Source organism: Triticum dicoccoides, chromosome 5A (genome assembly GCF_002162155.2).
Source record: "Triticum dicoccoides isolate Atlit2015 ecotype Zavitan chromosome 5A, WEW_v2.0, whole genome shotgun sequence".
Classification (NCBI taxonomy): Eukaryota; Viridiplantae; Streptophyta; class Magnoliopsida; order Poales; family Poaceae; genus Triticum; species Triticum dicoccoides.
The window spans coordinates 248233473-248240636 of record NC_041388.1 but is presented as its reverse complement, the minus strand read 5'-3'; the positions used below and the strand labels follow the sequence as shown (position 1 = coordinate 248240636).

At 46.5% G+C, this 7164-nt stretch overlaps 1 long non-coding RNA gene across 1 annotated transcript; it reads left to right on the top strand.

The window, feature by feature from the left end:
- Positions 1–4894: 4894 nt before the first annotated feature.
- Positions 4895–6858, top strand: LOC119300827. Its single transcript, XR_005146776.1, has 2 exons — positions 4895–5520; positions 5592–6858. It is a non-coding gene; the product is annotated as an uncharacterized LOC119300827 (long non-coding RNA).
- The last annotated feature ends 306 nt before the right edge of the window (positions 6859–7164 follow it).

Here is a 7164-nt window from a genome sequence, read left to right as displayed (position 1 = left end):
CGGAGGCGACGACAATCATGACGACGGCAGCGGCCGGAGTACGGGCGAGGTCGGGGTTGGTGCTAGGGGGCACGGCAGGTCGAGTTAGAATATGCGTTAGGCTCCTGGTGGCTTCCTGAGTGCGATGACACGCTCCGAATCGAGCTCAAGCGGCTGCAGTGACGGCGGCGACGAGGTCAGCGGCGGCCGGAGTTCGGCCGCGACGGAGCTATGGCCTAGAGCTCGCAAACGCGAGGGGAAAGAGAGGGGTTCTGCACGGAGGCTCACAGCGAGGTCGATGAGCAGCTCGGTGGTCTCGGGGAGGCGTCGGAGGCGGCGAATCGACCGCGGCGATCGCCGGACAGATGCGGTGATGAAGGCGGCAGGGACGACGCTGCGGTGCACCCGGCGTCACGTGAGTTGGTGGAGACGAAGAGGAAGGTGCGGCGGTTCTTCTGGAAGCATCGGCGAGGCGAGGGGTGGACATTGGCCGCGGTGGAGCTCGTCAGTGCTCTCGGGTGCTCGTGGTCGATTGCGCGCGAGAGAGAGAGAGAGAGCAGAGGAGGAGGAGGGGGTCCAGAGCGAGGGGGGGAATCAGGGGGAGTGTCGTGGCGTCTCCACACATGGACAGGCTCGAAGGGGAGGCCTCCAGCGCGAAGCAGGAGGTGGCCGGCGTCGACGCGCGTGCGTCCAGCACGCAGCTGCTTCGGGGCGAGGGGGAGGAAGATGACTGGCAGCTGGCCTGCACAGTAACGGGCCGCGCAGGAGCTGGGCCGGTTGCTGGTGCCAGGTAAGTAAGGGTCCAGGTGAGTCTCTGTTCTTTCTATTTCTGTTCTGTTTTCTTTCATTTAATCTTTTGCCACTCTTTTGAATTTAAAATAATTCAAACAATGCCAAAAACTCCTCTGAATATTTTTATTTTGCTAGATGGACTTTTCCAAAAGCTCATAAAATATTTCAGGGGTATTTGAAATTATATTCTAATTATATGAATATAATTCAAATTCAAATAGCTAATGATTTAAATTCAAAGTCCCAAAATAAATCCTTTTAAAATGTTCATTATTTCTGGTTTGGATCAAAACCCTTGCCAAAAATATTAAACATCTAAGAAGAGCATTTTGGAACAATGAATGAGATTTTAGGGTTTTTGCCCTACTTTATTTAGGGTTTTGAGGCTTCCAATTTCCCTCAGTTCAAGTTTCAAAAATTAAACATGATGCAAACAACAGGCAGCACCAGAAGCTAGGGATGTGACAGGGGATTGTGCGTGTGTATGCTTGTGAGAGGAAGAGTGCTTGTGATAAAGGTTAGTGAAAACAGTCCTAAATGGTTATGAGAGGGAGGAAGGGTTATATCAAGAGCATGTCTGTGAGAAAGACACCTCGGGAGAGAGTGTGTGAGCATATGTGAGAGACCACCGATGGATATACACCGTGTGCGCATATGTGTGAGAGAGAAAGTCAGCGTGTGTGAGAGGAGGGGCCTATGGAGACTGAAACTACACATAAAAGACTGATGTACACGTTGATTAAAAATATAAATTGTATCCAAATATTAGGATGGGATCATGATATTTGCAATTCGCGTAAGGAACATTCATTGATCCATCAGACATCTATATTCTATCAAATTTGAGTATGTCTATGTTACTATTCGACATAATTGATCCACAGAGTTAGTATTTTGAACTCCAGACAATGCATCACTTTAGCAATCGAATATAAACGTGAGTATAGGTCATGTTGTGTGTGTAAATCCCATTATACATACAAAAGTTAAACAATGAACATTAAAAATAGCTAGCTATGAACTAGCATACATTTGAATTCAACTTAAGGTGGTTTTAAAAATTCAAATTCAACATGAAGTCCATTCAATTATTTGAATTCGATATCATAGCATTTGTATATCATACCTAAATTATGGGGGCACCAATCTTTGCTCTGCTTTTGTACATAATAGCATATATAGTTGTGTACAAAATAGATTCAAATTTACGTCCTCCATTCCAAAATAATCGTAGTCATAGGATTTTCAAGTGTCAAAATTTCAAAAAGAAGCACATAATTTAATGAGGTTTTAAAACATACAAGGTCAAATTTAACGTTGTCTATTTATGTCAATCCTCAAAGTTCAAGAGTACTCTAAACGTGAATGCTTCTGTTTCAAAATTTTGAACGAAGCGCCAAAAGAGCCTCTACTCACCCGAAACTGTGTGAGGCCAATGTTTGGTAGAAGGAAATTACTTTTCTAACTCCGACCCGTGAAACCTACCGGCCTGATGTCCAAAAGTCTAAACCAAGCTAGGTTTGTAGCTTCATCTAGATGCCACGCAACCGCCTCCGAAAAACATTCATACACCATGACCGCCTAAGAACACATGCACTCGGCCGAAATCGCTCCCGCCCACTATTTGGGACACCTAGGTTTACCGTCCTACCCCTGACCCGCACTAGGTCCGAAATTTAAGAGGGGGGCAAAGTTTGTACTTTTCCCAAATTTCAAACAAGTGCGCCCCATCTGTTCCAAAAAAACAAAAACAAGCGCGTCACAGACTGAAACATGGTTCCCCCTTAGCTCCCCCTCGTCTGATTCCCCATTCATACTCTGTGAGCGCCAAAACTACCTCTCCACCAGCCGTGAAACCCCGGCGTCCTTCGTCTGCCACCACATCCCACCCATCAACCGCCGCCCTCCTCCATCACGCCAGAGACAGACGTTGTCGTCCACCGCAACACCCTCCACGGCTAGTAGTTGAAGCCAAGGCTGAGATGCCTCCAGGACGTCGACGTGCGTCGTACCCGAGCCAGTTCAAGCACGTCGTCCTGCGCCTCACTGTTGCCGCTCCAACGTCGCCACCGTCCACTGCAATGGAGTTGTTCCCGCTAAGCCATCCTTCGCCGCCTCGGATCTGCTACCCCTCCGCGGACAGACGGCCACCGCATTACAGTCAACAATTTGGCATGGGTTCGTCCAAGGCTCCACCCTCCTCCAAAACATTGGTTCCCCGGTAAAAAGAAGAACGTTGCCGTGATATCAGGAGGACACAGCACTGGCAACCGGAAATAGTACTCCTCTTCCCTTATTCGTGCAAATCTTAATGTGTCTGCTTGCACGGTATTCATCCCACAGAAGACACTAGTTGACTGCTTCTTCCTACACCTTCTTCCTGATACTAGATGTTCCTAGTAACTCGCGATGCATAAGGTTTCTCCTCATATACTATTTCACCTTAGCTAGAGGTCTGTCGCCCCCTCAATTTCAAGTCATGGTTAGTTGATTCCCAATTAAAGGAAGCATTCCCCGGCATAGTAGGCGCTAGTCCGCCTATTATGCAGGGGAAGCAGCGCCTCGATGTTTATCTTAGGGGTGTGCGGGGCCTAGGAGCTGCTGGCGCCCGATCTGGAGGTCGGCCGTGCTTAAAGATATGGCCGAGGGCGCTGCCAAGCATGGCGGTGGTGTGAGGTCGAGGGGAGGGCAGGGCGGCGGAGGCAGGGGTCTGGGCCGGTGGTCGCTGGCGGTTCGAGAAAGATCGTCAACAGTGACTGGCGGGAGGTAGACAACGACCATCTTCCCGTTCCTTGTAGATCAGACGGTTCATTGAAAAATCGACTGGCCTATTTATTTTTAGTCGACTGTTATTTTGATAGGACCACATGTGGTGGCGTGCTGGAGGAGTACCTGCATTTCCCATCCATCCATGTGCTCATATATTACAAAATCATACATAGTAGAATCTAATTTTGTTTGCCATGCAATGTTGTAGAGCTATCATTTGTCTCCTGTCATTTATTTTTCAGTCACCTGCTATCTTCTACTATTACAGTGCACTAGTTCTGCACACACTTCACCCATATTCTCACTACTGTGTTTTTATGCATGGGTATTTCAGACTCTACCTTGACAGAAGCATGAAATAAAAGAGAGAAGTCGCTCCTGCTTTCTTCATGGGCAGGTAATGCACGTCTCGACACTTTGAAGGATGCATGTTCAACAGATGGAGACGGTAAACGTAGCTCTGGAGTTGATGATCTCGCTCACCATGAACCATTATCCCAGGTGCTTACTTTAACTTCGCGGTGTCATATGTGGTTGCATGTTACATATGGTGTCTAGCTTGTATTTGAAAGGCCGAAGTCAGTCTTTATTAAGATAAGGAAAGATATTTTTTAGATGAACCATCATCCCGGGAGCACTAGAAGACAAATAGCTAGTCAGGGCACTGGCCGAGCCAATGACAAGCCCCGCACATACATGCATCACCTGGAAGCCAACTAAAAAGCCACGATGGTGGTGAAGCAGCCTGCCTCCCACCAGGCTCTCAGGCCCTCGATGATTATGCTCACCACTCCAGCCGAATGTCTAGCTTGTATTGCTTTCAATTTGGTTAAATTGCATCTGATTAGCTTACACATTATACCTTTGAATATGACATGCCTTCCTGTTTTTGGTACATACTAGTACATCTGTCTATTAACCATGTTCTTACATCAAACTAATGTTCTTGTCTATCCCTCATCAATCACTTATGATGAGACAGTCACGCCAATGGGTTACTAGGAGAAAATATGTTCTTTAGTTGATGGTCGTGTTAGCCTTCCCACATGATTCTCAAGAAACATTAAGGCTGGATGAAGATAGTGAATGTAGCTTTGTAGTTGATGGCCGCATTTTCCCTACACCAGCATCGCGGGTGCTTGCTCTAACTTGGCAGTATGATATGTGGTTGCATGTTGCATATGGTGTATCTCTCCCTAATAATAAAGCACGGATTGATTTTGTTGGGTTCATTGTCACAATACTTTTTCGCCAGTCGTAATACGTTTTTACAATTCGTATAGATAAATCTCATAATATAAACGAGGTGGTACTAATAGCAGGTTCTTTTCTTCTCTCTCCACCTGTTGTTCATTCGCGGCCTCCCGGGCTGGCCCCGATCCATGGCCTCTCCTTCCACCCAGATCCGATCCGTCACCGATCGTCCGTGGCGCGAGCGCCGGGCCTCCTCCTCAATCTCCTCGTTCTGCGCCGCCCCGATTGCACTGCGCACACGCGCTCCGGAGCCATTGCCGTTTTTTGTCGAGTCGCGTGATCGATGTCCGACCGGCACCGCAACCGGCCTCTTGTGCAGTTCCCGACCGCCGTCCCCTGCACCTCCTCCCGCGTCTCCCCACCTCGCATGTGCAGCACCGTTGCTGCACGTCTCCAGCGCCATCTGCTGCTGCCCCGCAGTCAACCGCTTGCACGCCATGGGCAGCGGCCATGGACCAGTTCGACAAGACGATGGTGCTTGCGGGCGGGATGCCCCTCGCCGCCGGAACCTTGACCATACCCTCTGAAGATGTGGGAGTCCTTGGGCACTCTTGTGTGACGCCTCTGCACTGTCTTTGAGGAGCACGATGACTACCTGGAGGCCAAGCCGTTCGATGTGTCCGTCAGGCCCGTACTTTCCTGCCTCTTCCCTGTCCTCCCCTCTTACTCTCAAACTCGAGCACCAACTCGACGGCAAGCACCAAGCAGCAGCTCAACCAAAGCCCGGTACTCTTTCTGAATTTTATTTGTACCTGCAGCACATACCCGTTATGTCTGATGCTGAATTTTGAACACAGAAATACATTGAACGGACAAGTGCTGAACCGGTTCTCTGACTAGCCTGATTGATTCAATCCTCATGTGCTTGTGTCAATGCATGCAAGGGAGCAAGCGTACTGGAGGGATGGTTGGAAGGAGAGTAATTTGCTACAAAGCTTATTATTTATGGTTATTTCCTGAATCTCTGATATAATATACGATACATTATGTAGAAACCAAAATGATGTTCATAGAGATCTCAGAATTAGGTGAATATCATTTATGCTTGTGTTATATTTTTCATTTTATGATTTAGCACCGCTCGCCAACTATGGTTACCGTGTGTGGCTTGAATCCAATAGCATGTGATTGAACAAATGAACGAAATATAGGTGAAACATTTAATTTTTAGAAGAGATGGGTGCTACGTACTTCAGTTCAAGTGTTCCCTAAATTTTTTTATAGTTTGCATTGAGACACAGTAATTGCTTAAAGCATGTATTTGACTGCAATGTTGCTTGCCGGCATCTCCACCATTCATCTTGTCGCTGATAGAACCCCAGGCTCTTCCACCTATAGCAAACAAATAAAAGGACTTGATTTATGGGCTTTTAAATTGGTTGTATCTACATGGAAGGTTACTACAACACTACGCATATCTTGCAGATGTTTTTCTTTTGCTGAAAATAGTAGGTGAGTATTAATCTTCTGCAGGTTTTGTATTTGACACTATTTTGTATGTTTAAAGGATAAACTTCTATGGCTCTTTTCACTTCAGCAAGTGAACAACTTGTATCACTTATGATATTCGTTGTGCTATACTTATAACTGAAATATGTAGCGTAGCACATGTTACACTATCCGCTTGTCCAAAAACTGGAACAGCCAGCCGATGTTGGGTAGTGGTGTATCCTTATATTTATGTTGATAGTTGTTGAGGATTTGTTGGGTGTAACCTAAAGGACACTTCATATGACCCTATTGCAACCCACGTGCTCTTTTGCTCCGGTTGATGGAGAAGTTGCAGTAGGCTGAAGACATCCATCAAGGCCGAGGACCAGGAGATGAAACGGTGAGTGACAGAGTGTACTGGTGCATGTTGTGGCAGCTGTGCAGTTGACCAATGAGTATTGGCTCTCATACCTTCAACTTACTTTTAGAAACTACACATATTCGCACAATGTACTAATCGTTCAGTGTGCTTTGATGTAGAGTGGTGTTCTCCATGTTGTTAGCATAGGAGTATTGTTACAATGGCAACATATGATCGAAATGCCCATGTATCATAATTTATGGTGTACCTGATATTCGGAGCATATGTCCAATGCTATTAGCTGTGTATTCTGTTCTATGATCAAAATTTGTAATATAGGAAGATGGAGCTAATGATATATTCACTCACAAGGTAAGTAGTTGATAGGATCATGTACATGTGGGAAGATCAGGTTTTCCTTTCTAAATGATCATTTATATGTTACTAGCGTACATATCAATTTTTTTATGGTTGATTAGCATATCGACCGAGGACACGGACGCTGCTGTCATCAAGGCCATGGACGGTATTGTGGTCTCCCATTTGCGTGCAATTTGAAAAATTGCCCCACATTACCT